Genomic DNA, 14,244 nt, shown 5'->3' with positions numbered 1-14,244 from the left:
TATGTCAAATTGCTTACTGACAGCTCTACAAACAAACTTCATCCAAAGTTCAGCTAAGTTCAGAGAGATATTGGCCTACATTTAGGAGGCTTGCAGATGATCTACAATGACTTTTGAAATGTCAACATTTTGTGCTCTTGGTTTTGTTTCCTTGTTTGGTCATTTTCCGAATTATGAAAAATTAAATTTTATATGGTTGCAAGTAAATTGTTCAGATAAGAGGGATTTAAGTTTTGTTTCTGTGTTTGTATTTTTTTTTGGTTGGTCTCTTGTGCTTTTTTTTTTGTTTTTGTATTTGTACATATGCTGTGAACCCTTACTCCATGATCAGTAGGAATAAAGGAACCAACATTTTATTCTTTATCAATACTTGACTACTCAAGCCTGGGGAAAAGTCAGTAATTTGATCCTATGAAAGACAGCTACAAACTATTTTACTTGCAATTACACTGGACAAAAGACTGAAGCATTTTTTTTTTCTTGGACTATAACTTGGTGACCCTGTGCTTAGGTGAAAATTTAGCCTATAGCATCACTTTTTAACTGATTTTACTTTTAAAAAACCCTCAAACACTGAAAATTTCAGATATATTACACTCTGTCTCAGATAGTCATTGTTTTTAAATTACTATAAATCTGAAATCAGTTAGTAACCTTTATCTTTCTATCTCTTTTAGAAAACACAAATACTACTGATACATCTGTTCATGCAGGAAAAGGTTTGCAATAGATAGGTTTGTTAGAAAACACAACATGGGTTCTTTCATTTGCTTAAGATGTACAGTGACAACACAGAAACCATAATTTCTTGCCTTGAATCATATATTTAGGATCTCTCCAACACAAACTTTAGGACAACAGGAGTTATGTCTCTGTTAAAAATTTCTAAGGAGACAAAAGGAGCTGATCCTATCCACCTGGTGATAATGAATGTCTTCCAAGTCCCAGGAGAGGATCTTATTAGTCAAGATATTTATTTAAAAATTTTGTCAAGGTGATGTCATCTTTTATTGCCCATGCTGACTCTGTGTTGCAGACCAGACACAAGCACCTGTTCTGAAGAATACTAACTTTATAGAATATGTCATAGCTGATGTCATTAGGACATATATTTTCAAAAGTGAAGGTGGAACTTTTACTTCAGATTTGGATTCTGACCAAGACTATTGTCATGTATACATAGTTAAAACTAAAATTAAAAAATTATTTTGTCTAGTAATTTTAAAATCTGTTTCAAACTGCTCATTTTTCCTGTTCAAGATTTCCAAACAAATTATATGGAAGAGTCTAGCAATATGTAGAACAATATGTCAAAAAATAGAAATACTTTTAATAGTTTAACATTTCTATTCTCTCTACAAGAGACATAAGCACAATGTCGACAGCAGAAAGGAAAAAGAGAAAAAAGCATTTCCCGAAATGGAGTTACTTTTTTTCACACGATTTACTAATGCGTGAGGGGCAAAAAAGGAGGCTGTCTCTTCCAGATCTCCCTGTAACACTATGCCTTAAAAGGAGAGATGCCAAAAGTCCTCAGAGATTTTTCTTCTCTGAAGATGCTGTTGCACAAGATCTTCTGTATTATATCTATAGTGTGACTGCAGGTGATTGAGGTGTCTTGTGTGCAGCAGGTTGCTCTGAGGTGTGGGTGTAGGAGAACACACCAAGGTTAAACTACTCGCTCTGTCTCTGATGCTGCTGTGGTTACCTGTTTTCATGCCTTGCATGAAGATGAATATTATGGCAAGGTTATAATTGGATAGAGCTATCTTTTCCAAAATACAAAAATATACAAGCAACACTGAAACCACTGTATTTTAGATCAGTTCTTCCATGCTGAACAAACAATGTTTAAAAGCACCTGAAAGCTCGTTACTGCTTTTCCTTGCTGTGACAACACACAGCACAATAGACTCTAATTTATGCAGGGTTCTGAGTCATTGTACAGCTAGCACAAACTGCAATTAATTCTATAACAGATGAATCACACCTGAAGGAAATATGAATAAACTATGGAGAGCAGTCTTCTCCTTGTGCCAGAAAAATCTTATTTAAAATAAAAAAAGCCACTCACCTTCACAAATTTGAATTTTTGAAAAGAGTTTTCTAAATGTTTCAGATGAACAAAATGTTGTCCAGAAGGAATAAAAGAAAAAAACACAAGTGCAGCATGCATGCCTGTACTAACTGATACGGAATGATGTCCAACAATTTGAATAAATATGAAGTTAGACAAGAATAGCAGGTGGCATGTGTGGATGATCAAACTCAATCAGGTAAAGGGGGAAAGGGAGTCATACAGGGGTAGGAAGCAAACAGGGTGTGATAACAAGGGAGGAATCCAGAAACATTTTTAGAACACCCAGAGATGAAATTAGGAAATCTAAATGCCAAATGAAATTGCATCTGGCCAGAGATGTCAAAGTAAACAAGAATTTGTATGAGCACATAGGTGATTAACGATAGACTAGGGAAAATGTGAGCCCATTCCAACAAGATGGGGACCTGGAAAAGACTCTGGTATAAAAGGTTTTCTTTGCCTCAGCCTTTGCTTGCAAGACTGTCCTTCAAGAAACCAAGATCCCAGAGACAAAGGGAAGAGGCTGGAGCAAAGAAGATATACACTGGGTGAAGAGCACCAGATCAGGCAACACTTACGTGCAATGGGTATACATTTAGTCCACGGTCCCTGATGGGATGCACACAGTAAAAGGATGCCTGCCCATGGCAGGAGGGTAAGAACTACATGACCTTTAAGGTCCCTTAACCTTTCTGTGGTTCTGTGGACTAATCTGTTTAAAAAAATACTACAACACTCAAACCCCACTGAATTCTGTGTGTATGTTTGAATAAGTAAATACATGTTAAATATGTTTATATTAGTTGGAACAGTTTGTGGGACAATCTTATCTCATATATAATGTTTAAGAGTTGCACTGACAGTTTGCTCATATGTTCAAGCAGATTATTATACGTAAGTGGGGGAAAAAATAAAAAACCACACAATTTATCTTATCAAATTACTTTTCTTTTTTGTAAGAATAATGTATAATGGAAGAATGGAATGGAACTTGCACTCAGAGAAAATTTTGTATTAGCTACCTCTATTGATCTATTAGGCTTCACTAACAACATAACTGGATGAATTATGATTACCCTGTGAAAAAAATTATTGACATTTTAAATGCCAAGTTATTTTTTATTAGTATCAATCATGTAAATTAAGAACATGACTATTTCTAGATGCTTATGAAAGACATACATGTCAATGCAAATTACTTTTGACCAAAAAGTAAAATGTTACACACAATTACAACCATTTTGTGTTTTGTTTGTATCAGATGTAAAGTGTAAAATGACATCCTATTTGTAAGAAGTGGAATCTTATATATGTATGATTTATTCAAGATTGTAAGAAGATGAATTAAAATTGCAGCAATGCTAATCAGGACACCAATTCTAATCAGGACACCAATTAATATACGATGGAATTAACTTTACCAAAAACACAAAATGGGGCTCAGACATAGCAATTTTTCTAAACTGCATTCTCTTTTTTTGTTTTTGTATGCCAGAAGTTTTTTATCTGTTGTGAAGGAGTAGGCAAAAAAAAGCATAGTTTTTCCATATTATTTTGGGCTTCCCAGAAACTCTTTTTTTTTCCGGGAGTAATTAATATTTAATTTCTGAAGCCATAATATTGTCTCTTTACTTTATGCAGATGTTCTAAATATTTAGAAATAATTTTGCCCAGCACTACAAGGAACATTTCATAGCTTCGGTCAAGATTTTGCCTCACTGATTCAGTCATTTTGACTTTTTTTTTAGGACTGCGGGATTAATTTCACAATTAATACCTTTACAAGTCAATTTTCTCTTGCCTCATAATCTGAAATTTGGGTATGTGTAATTTCACTTCAGAACAATGATTTATGTCCTTGCTGTGCATATTTTTTCCTTCCTGCTTTTCTGTATGTGTGCTTCCTTTTCTATCTTTGGGAAAATTTTGGTAAAATCTTTTGCAGAATCATTTTATATTTGCTTGGTGTCAAAACCTGAAATAGCTGGCCTTAGTTCTGTCCCAAGATTCTTATTGCTTGTCACACACCAGAAGGTGAGTTGAAACATCTCATTTTGGCCTTTAAGGGATTGTCACTGAGGGTTAGTCACTGCAGCCTCTGAACAAACAGTAAGAAGAGAAAAGGTGAGGATATGCAGGATCTGTCTGGGTAGGAAGCAGTATCCCAAATATCTAAAATTCCAAGAACTCCCAAGATGATCTTGGGAATAAACCCCATTAATTTTTTGGACTTTAGGGCAGGTGTAAGATGATGTGTGGTTTTTGATCAGATGTTTAAAATAATTAGGCCTCTGATGAGAGCTCTACCTCTGCATGAAAATGATAGATATGTTAGTTACAGACTGACTGAATTCAAAGTTCTAAGGATAGAAGTGGAGACTATAGCACTGAAACCTCAGAGGAATGGTTAGAAAAAAAGAATGGGTTGCTTAGAGGTAGAAGGTTCATCAGTTTCTAATGTTGTCATCACATATGGCTGCAACTGTTTTTAACAGTAGCACTTATGGCCTCAATTTTTCTGGCACTAGTGGTGATGACTTTATTAGCCTCTGTCTGACTTTCTCTTTTCTTGTTATTATATGTTTCAAAGCTAGTCCCATCTTTTTAAGTTCTTTAAATGATACCTGATCTGTGACAGCAGACAAGTTGGACCTTTTGATTTTTATTTAATTAATTAATTAATTTCTATTTGAGTTTTCTCCATTTCCTTTTTGGCCAATTAATATTGCTTATTTTATCACATCTCTGCTTTATACTTTGCCAGGATTCATTAATCTGCAGCACATGAAAAAGAACTGTTTTTTCAACAATCTGTTTTGATGCAAGTCCAGCATTAAAGCATGAAAGGTTTTATAAGAATTTATGTTCCTGCTTATAATTTTTGTCTTCCATAAAACCACAGGAGGGAGGGGTTCATTTATGATTTGGAGGAGGAGGGATGTTCTTTTTTCTTTTTTTCATACTACAGGTCAGATTTTAAAGACAGTAAACACAAAGCACAAGTTATTTTACACTCATGACATTTTTTTCAGACATTTTGACAATTTAAACAGTTTTTTTTATGCTATTTTATTAATAACAGTAGCTATCCTCTTGCAGTCAGTTGGAGTCTCATAGCCCTCAAGTGCCATCTAAAGTCTATTTACAATTCTTGTGAATTTTCCCTGCTGACATGTCTTATGCACTTCCTGACTCCCCTACGTATTCTTTCCTCTTTGTTTTGCTTTTGACTGTTCTTCATCTGTCAAGTCTTTCCTGGCAGATGAATCTAGCATCCTCCTTTTTTAAATTCTGAAATCTAGTTCAAGTTCATTACTAGAATATATAATCCTGTGACATGTGTTTATTTAATTTTAGCCTTATGTTTATCAGGTTGAACACAAGGAGCTTTTATTTTCCTTTCCATTTTTTGTTCATTTGATCCCAAGTCAGCCAAGCATTTTGAGTGTGATACTGATTGCACATTCAATGCTTTTCAAAATTTTCAGTTGTCTCATATACTCAGCGCAGTTACAGTTTGGTTCTCTATTTTTCTTTCTGAAGTCCATAAATTGAGTTCTTTCAAATTAAAGATATAATTGAACTTAAATTTCCAAATTAATTTAAAAGAAAAAAGTTTTAAGCATGAAAAAACTATAAATATGATAGTGTTTAATAATATTTTGCAAAAATAAAGTCAAACTAATATTTCCAGCTACAGAATTTCTGTTCAACAGTGAACAATGCTAGTATATTGGTCTATATTTTTAATATATAAGCAATCATATATATATATTTACAATTGAAACATTACCCCTTTAAAGCAATTTATAAGAAATTAAAACGTTCTAAAACTTATGTTTAGAAGCTTCTAAGAAAATAATATATTATTTCTGTTTTTAGAATTGTTGCTTTTAAATCTTAGAAATAGACTCACTGGAAGCCCTCATTCTCCAGAATCAGACTGGGAGTTCATTTTCTAAATAAAAATGCCCTTATTTTATGAGTTGTCTATCATCTTGACATTGCCTTTGACTCCTCTGATGTTCATGGTCTTAGTTTTGAATAGTTCCACTATTTTTATAGTTGGATGTATATTGAAACTTTCCTAAGTCTCAAAGGAAAACAAATACTTTCCTACACTCACATGTGGCCCACCAAATATTCAGTAATCAAGTTTCTCTCCATTTGCTCACATTCTTATGGATTTTCTTAAGACTTTCACTTTCTAAATTTTTTGGGGGAAAAAATCATTCTTTTATAAAGAAAAATCAATAAAGAGTATAATGGAAATTAATTTGCTTTCACAAATACTTCTCTGCAAGGTTCATTATATAGAACCAGATGTCCTTATTTTACCTTATAATTTCCTCCAGTCAGAATTTCAATGAGCACCACCAGACACATCATTATTTATCAGTTTCCCACACCTGTATAACCTTTAATTACAGTGGAATTTAAATTATACACGTGGATCATCTATACATGCAACTGTAGTCAGTGTAACTGTAACCATAGCTGCACAAAGAATACCTAAGGTATTTCTGGTACCTGTTGAATTTATCAAAATTTCCTTCAAAACTTCCTAAAAGCTAGGACATGGTATAGTACATATTGTTATATGTATGTGATTCACTGGCATTGCAGCTATAATATGTTAAAAATGAAGCAATATGAAAGGCGTGTCAGGCTTTGGATTTATGTCTTGAATTGCTTGTATTGGAAATGTACTGATTTTCAAAGGTACTGTGGCACTTAAGGCGCTTGATATTGACTTAAAGAAAAGAAATACCAGGTCAGAGGCTGGATCTACACATTTGTACTGTGTCTAATGCATAAACACAGGCCTGTCAGGATGACATAATAAAAAGGAATGTATTGAAATTCCCTTGTTATCCTAAAAGAAGAAAAAAGGCAAAGTTTAATCTTTGTGGTGAAAGAGACATAAAAAGCTTCAGCTTTGCTATAACTGCTAAAAGCTCTCAAGTAAGCTATTACTGTCTGTTGGTACAAAGAAGAATACTCAACCTCACTAATCATTTCAAAAAAGAAAATATTTAAACTTACCCTTATTAATGGTTTAGTTAATAGGCTTCTGTCTTAAACTGAAACAAAGCTTTTTTTCTTCAAACACCAGACAAAATTACATTTTTTAAGAAATATTTGGAAGCAATTTACTTCAGCTAGCTAAGTCATGAAAGTACTCTTAACTACATGCTGCTTCTGTCATCTTTGAAGTTTTGACTTCTTCTGTGATAAATGAAAAGGGTAACAGTCTTGTGGAAAACCTGATTTTGAGCTTGAATGCAGCATTTGTTTCACATGGGACCTGCTAGAGGACTGGGAATTGAACTTCTAGCAGTATCTTGGGAGTTTCTATCACAAAGGAATGAAAAGAAAAAAACTTTTCCTAAACACATCTAAGTGGCTTATAGTTTGCCACAATATTGATTCTGAAATGCATTAAATTTTTATTTATCTACTTTAGGGAGTGAAATTCCACAGGGGTTTAAGATTTGTGCTGATTCAGATGGCTTTTCTCCAGATTAGAGGCTTTTTGGAAGTACAGTAACACAGAAATGAAATATTTTCTGGCTAGATTGAGACCCACATGAGATACTGAAGTCAGTGAAAAATGCTTACACATTGATTTCTCCAGTGAAAAGCTGTAGGTCTTATACTCTTATATTAAACTTCCTTTGCAGTTCAGTTATGTGAAAATTAAAGGCCTTTTTTCCCCTTTTTGTCCAGTTAATTTTTATATAAATATGAGCACCCAAGTTATTAAATGCATAAAAAATATATGTGTACATCCTATCTGTTCAGAGGCACAACTGACAAAGAAGTTGAAAAGATAATTTTGTCTTCATGTTTACTCAGACTGCTACAACCGCAGTTTCCCCTTCAACATGAAACAAATTTTCTAGAAAAGAAAGCACAGGTAAGAATCGTCAACTGCCTGGGGAAAAAAAGAATCTCTTAATTAATATTTTTGAAGTATATTGAAGTACATTTTATTAGTGTGGGAAAGAAAGTTAACATAGTGCCAATAGCTGACTATTTGTTCTACATTCTTTTTTATAGCTATTCATCTTTTTAAAAGGAAAGGTGTTGTTAGGATATATATAACAGCTTCAGACATCTAAAAGACTCCTCTAGGATAATATTCTTGTTTGTAATTATTTTGTGTAATAGAAAGAGTCAGTGCAGACCTTTAGGAATTGGTAGAGTAGAAGTAATCAAGATTATTAACTGGAAGGACTGCCAAAGAACATGGAAGTAGCAAAACATATTTGACAGTGAGAGATTAAAGTGAGCTTCTGCACTTTTCCATGTGCTGCTAATGACAGTGAAGTCTTGCCTGTAAGATTAAATTTGTGCATAGTTTCATCTCATACTGACACCTAAAACTTGCCACACAAGGGAAGATTTGTCATAATTGTCGTTTCCTCTTGGGATGTCTGTTTCAAGTTTACTGATGAAGGTTTCATATAACATTTTAGATGCTTCTTCTGATCAGACCCTGACAAAAGAAATATCCCAATATACCTTTTATTTAAACTTTATAGATGATGTGACGTTATTTTTTTTCCTGTACTTCCTTATAATAAATGTCTTCATGTCCCTGAACTAATCTAATTTCTTGACAGAATGCTTAAAATAGACAGTAAATTCTAAGCCAAAGTTGTTATATCTCAGCAGGTGAAAAGAATAATCCTTGTACATCTGTACATTATGATTGGAACAAGGTATTAAATAAGTCATCAAAGCACATTTAGTAGAAAACTGGTAAGCAGCTTAAACTGCAAATGCCAGCTGAATGTTAGCATTATTAGTAGGAAATTGACTATTTTTTCAATTATTGGAATTATTGAAACAGAGTGAAACAGTATTTCCATTGTGATGTAAATTACTGTCATTTTCACTATTTTAAGTAGGGTGACAGACCATATTTTGCATTTCCAAGTGCTGGTGCAGACTAACAACTCAAAGGGTCTAAATATCTTGACAATGAGATACTTCATTTTGTGATTTGCTGTGAGACATGCTGCATTTCATGGTAAGGAATGATTTTCTTTTGGTTTTATTGGTTAAAAAAGCAACAAGTAAAACTATAAAAATTTCTGCCTGCCTTTCTTTCCAAATGATTATAAGAAAAGCAAAAAGAAAAAAAGAAATATTTTCTTAAAGAACAAATTCAAATTGTGTCAAAAACAAATACAACTTCAAAAATGGTAATCTTAAAAAAAAATGAGTAACCTTCTAAAAGTTTCTGGGTTCCTCTTTCTCTCAAGAAATGCCAAAATATATTTCAGCCATTAAGCATGATAGTAAATAAATTTGAAAGAAAATTACGTTAATTTTGCTGAGAGCAGCGTTCAGAAACTTAACAAGAATTGAAAAGCATACATTAGGAAGAAGCTTATAAAATATTAACTTTTCTTTGTGTATGTAGAACATCAAAATCTTGGCTTTTCTTCTTTTCTGTATCTTAAGATGGCAGTGTTTCAGAACACTTCCTATTTCTCCATTCTACATAATCTTAACATTTGTTTGAACAGTGTCCTAAGCTTAATGACTACATCTCAAAGTTCAAACCATGTAGGGGTAATATGTCAGATACTGGAGAGATCAACAGTTTCTATTAGCTCTAGAAAATCTGTTATAGGAAGGTTATGTAAATTATGGATGTTGCTTTCAAAGGCCACTGGTATGTCCTTTCTTACATTGCTTCAATACGTTTCTGAATGGAAACAATTTTTACTTTCAGCAATGCAATCAAGACTGAGTTTGTTAAGGTGGGCTCCCTGCTTGTGCCCAGGAAATCCACTGACTCACAGAAACTGTGTCTGAAATAGGTTCAGATCTGAAGCTGTAAGTGTTAAAAAGCAAGGTTATTCCATCCATGCTCAAGGATGAGTTGCATGGGAGATATTAGTGACAAAAAAGATATGGGTTTAATCAGCAGTAAATCTCAAATGCTTCTGAATCAATTGGGCAGTCTCCTCAGCTAATTCAGTGTTCACAATAGTTTTGATGGACATAGCATGGGAATGCATGATCAAGCAGGTTTCTGTTCAGCCATGATAAGACAATTTCCTTATGTGGACAGCTCCCTGTGCCTAGACAGAGTTAGGAACAGCTGTTAGCTCATAAGGAGTTGCTAGCTTCTGTTAATCCTGGTATGGACGAGATTTTCAACGTAGTCATTCTCTGGAAATCCTTCTTTGTTCCCAGGAAAAGAAACTGTTTGCCACTCCCTTTACTAAGGCCAGGATTAACACTGAGTTTTAATTTTCTGTTAATTTTCTGTATCTACACTAAGAGCACATTTTATTTAATGTGTAAATATAAGTATGGGATTTTCATTTTCATATAATTATGGGATTGACACTTGAAAAGTGAGGAGGGAGAAAGATAAATTAAGGAGGAGAAAGAGAAAGAGAAAGGGAAATTTTTCCCATTCAACACTAAAGGACAGATACAATTCTCATCACATCAGAAAGTGAAGTGCTCTTTCTGTCTCTTTTCCTAATAATTTCAGAGACTTATATTCAATCATTTTTCCTATAAATTTCTTTAAATTGATGTTTGTCAAACATGTCTGCGAGTTAATGAATATGGTTATCTGCATATGTGTGTTTTATTGAGTAGTTGCACCTTAAATTTCTTGTTTACTACCCTTGAACTTAGAGATCTTAAATGCAGGCACATTTTAAACTAATTGTCCTAAATAAGCTTCATTTTTGGACTCTGAGTATACATTTGCCTCTTAGTCACCTGCAAAATCACCTACACTTACAAAGCTGTTTGCTTAGGTTGTCAATGCTTTGCAAGAAGAACTTGGTTCATCCAACCAAGCTGAGATATGGTAGGACTTTGAGAGGAAGCATGAGTGAAGAATCTAATCTTCCATCCTCATTGATAGTGATTTTGACATTCCTATTCATGTCACAAATGTCCCTGTAGTCCATTTTTCCTTGTCCTTATTTTCTTATGTGATCTTTAATCATACTCTTCTATTCCACTCTTCAATCTTCAGTTCCTCAGGTTTTTTTATTAAGGCTATTTGTTTTTGACCAGCAGCTCATTCTCTTTATACAATCCTGCCAATTTCCTTCTTATTAATACTATAACCATGACTTTTTAACTGTTCTGTCCATCATACTATACATTAATTATTGTCCCATCCATTATTTTATCAGCGTTTTTTTTTTTTCTTTTCCAATTCTTTTTCCATCATCAGAGTTACATTATCCTGCACATTTTCTCCACCTGCTCTGGTGTGGGGCTCCTCCACGGGGTCCAGGTGGATCTCCGTGGTCCTCCATAGGCTACAAGGTCACAGTTGTCTCACCATGGTCTGTACCACAGGCTGCAGGGAAACCTCAGCTCCAGCACATGGAGCACCTCCTGCCCCTCCTTCTGCAGCACTGACCTTGGTGTCTGCAGAGCTGTTCTTCTCACATCCTCTTACTCCACTCTATGGCTGAAATTAAAACTGTGCTACCACTTTTGTTTTGATTTCTTCTTAAATCTGTTATCACAGAGGTATTGTCATCATTTCAAATTGGCCCAGCCTTGGCCAGCAGCACACCCATCTCTGGTGTCACCAGGGTTTGTCTCTCCTGTACACTAAGAAGGCTTCTAGCAGATTCTAACAAGAGCAACCCCTGTAGCCCCCCATGCCACCAAAAAACAGGCCATGCAAACCCAAAACACATATCTTCTTTGTCATTACCAGATTTTACAATAAATGTCCTTACCACAAAATAGCTGAAAACATTAAATATTAAAGAAAATTAATAGCTTAATTTCATTAAAAGCTTCATGGATAACTGCTTAAGTCCTGGAATATTTTTATGAACATATAGAAATAGCAGTTTCTCTACAACTCAGCCTGACACAAAGCTGATTATCACCTTAAGTGTTCAGAAAAGAGTGAGGAAAGCATGTCTTCTTCTTTTTTTTCTCCTTTTTTTTCAGGAAATATTGGATATGTAGACAGGAAAATAGTTTAGCACTATTCAATTACTTAAAAAAATGGAAACATCTATTTTTTGAAGCAGAATGAAAATGACGAATGACATTGATCTAATTAAACCCTATAGGTGGAAGAACTATGTTATTATGAAAGGAATATTAGAAGATCCTTCCTTCATAGAGAAAATTTGGAATAAAAGTTGGTGATTCTAAGCTATGATGGACAGGTTTGGTGTCAATGCAGAGAAAATAAATATACACAGAATAAAAAGAAATAAAGGAATGATGCCTGTAGGATTATTATTCACAAGACATCTTGCCTGATTTCTTTCTCCAGACTTCCTGTATGGTGTATTTCAAGACAGTTTCTTGTACTGATTTATATCTGTCTTCTACTTTCCCATTTCCAGTAAAATGATATAATTTTTTTCTCTTTGGATCTAAACCATGTTCAGATATTTTTGAGTGCTTGTCTCTGTTGGATTCAACTGCCACATTAAAAGTTTCTTAGGTCAGTTTTAAAAAAGACTTGCTGTTGACTTGCATTGCAGACAAAAATGTTTTGACTTAACCGGACACACATGAAGTGCAAAGTAATGAAAGAATTGCATTGTGGGGTGTTTTCTTTTATGTGGGTTTTTTAGTATTTTTATTTCTTGTTATTTACACAGCCAAAATCAATCAGAGAGAGTCAAATTGTCCTGTAATGTATTCTAGTGAAAATCTTTGAGGTCAAACAGGGTATTAATGAGCCTTCATTTCTTTCAGATGGCTGTACTGACAAGTTAATTTTGCAATGCATTTGGTGAAAAATGCCTTAGTATTGTGATTGATGGGAAAAGAGAAAAATAGAAGATAATTACAAAAGGTCAAGAATTTCAACAGGGGCTCAAGTCTGCATTTTTTGATGACAGCAGTGGTTTTTATACCTTTCTGTAATTGTTTATGTCTTTTTTAATCTTTGATATACATAACAATGGGCTATACCATGTAAGTTGAAAGAACTGTCTAAGCTCCTAGAATAACAGAATTATATGGCCATAGAATCATTAACATACGAAAAGACTCAACATAGGAGTACAACTGTTAACCTAACACTGCCAAGTCCACCACTATACCCCATCCCATGTGCCACATCTACATGTCCTTTAAGTATGTCCAAGGATGGAGACTCACCACTTTCCTGAGCAGCTCATTCTAATGAGCTTGGCAACTCTTTCTGGAAAGAATTTTTTCCTAATATCCAACCTAAACCTCCCCTGGTGCAAATTTAGGCCATTTCCTCCTGTCCTATCTCCTGTTGATTTGGGGAAGAGACAAACACTCACCTCACAGCAACCTTTTTTCAGGCAGTTATAGATAGAGGAAGGTCTCTCCTGAGCCTCCCTTTCTCCAGGCCAAACAACCCCAGTTCCCTCTGCTGCTTAAGACTTGTGTTTCAGACCATTCTTTGAGCTTCTTTGCTATTCTCTGGACCTGCTCCAGCACCTCCATATTGTTTTTGAAGAGCAGGTCCCAAAATCAAACATAGTATTTAAGATGCTGCCTCACCAGTGGTGAGTACAGTGGAACAATCACTACTCTGGTCCTGCTGGCCACACTTTTTGTGACACAGGCCAGGATGTCATTGACCTTCTTGGCCACTGGGCACAGGCTGGCTCAAGTTCAGCCAGCTGTCCAATACTCACAGGTCTTTTCCTCTTGGGCCATTTTCCATCTCCTCTGCCCCCAGCCTGTAGCACTGCATGGGTTTGCTGTGACAGGAGCTTATTGAGAGTTTTACAGCTGGCCTCTGGCCATCAGTCCTGCCTCTTCATATTCTTCTGTACAGCCCTCTTACCCTCCAGCACATCAGCACTCCTACACAGCTTCCTTTGATCTTTGAATATACTGGGGGTGTGCTCCATTCCCTCATGCGGATCATTGATAAAGGTATTAAAGAGGACTGGCCACAGCAAAAAGACCTTGAGAACTCATCCTCGTTGACCAGCCAATGGAATTTAAGCCCATTCTCTGCCACTGTCTGTGTTTGGCCATTCAGCCAGTTGTTTGCCCAACAAACAGTACACCTGAGTAAACCGTGAGCAGCCAGTTTTTCCAGGATAATATTGTGGGAAGCAATGTCAAAGACTTGACTAAAGTTCAGGCAAACAACATCTACAGCCCTTCTGCTATCCTCTGCACAGGTTATGGTGTTTGTG

This window comes from Molothrus aeneus, chromosome 1 (genome assembly GCF_037042795.1).
Source record: "Molothrus aeneus isolate 106 chromosome 1, BPBGC_Maene_1.0, whole genome shotgun sequence".
NCBI classification, from domain to species: Eukaryota; Metazoa; Chordata; class Aves; order Passeriformes; family Icteridae; genus Molothrus; species Molothrus aeneus.
This window is presented reverse-complemented; position numbering follows the sequence as displayed.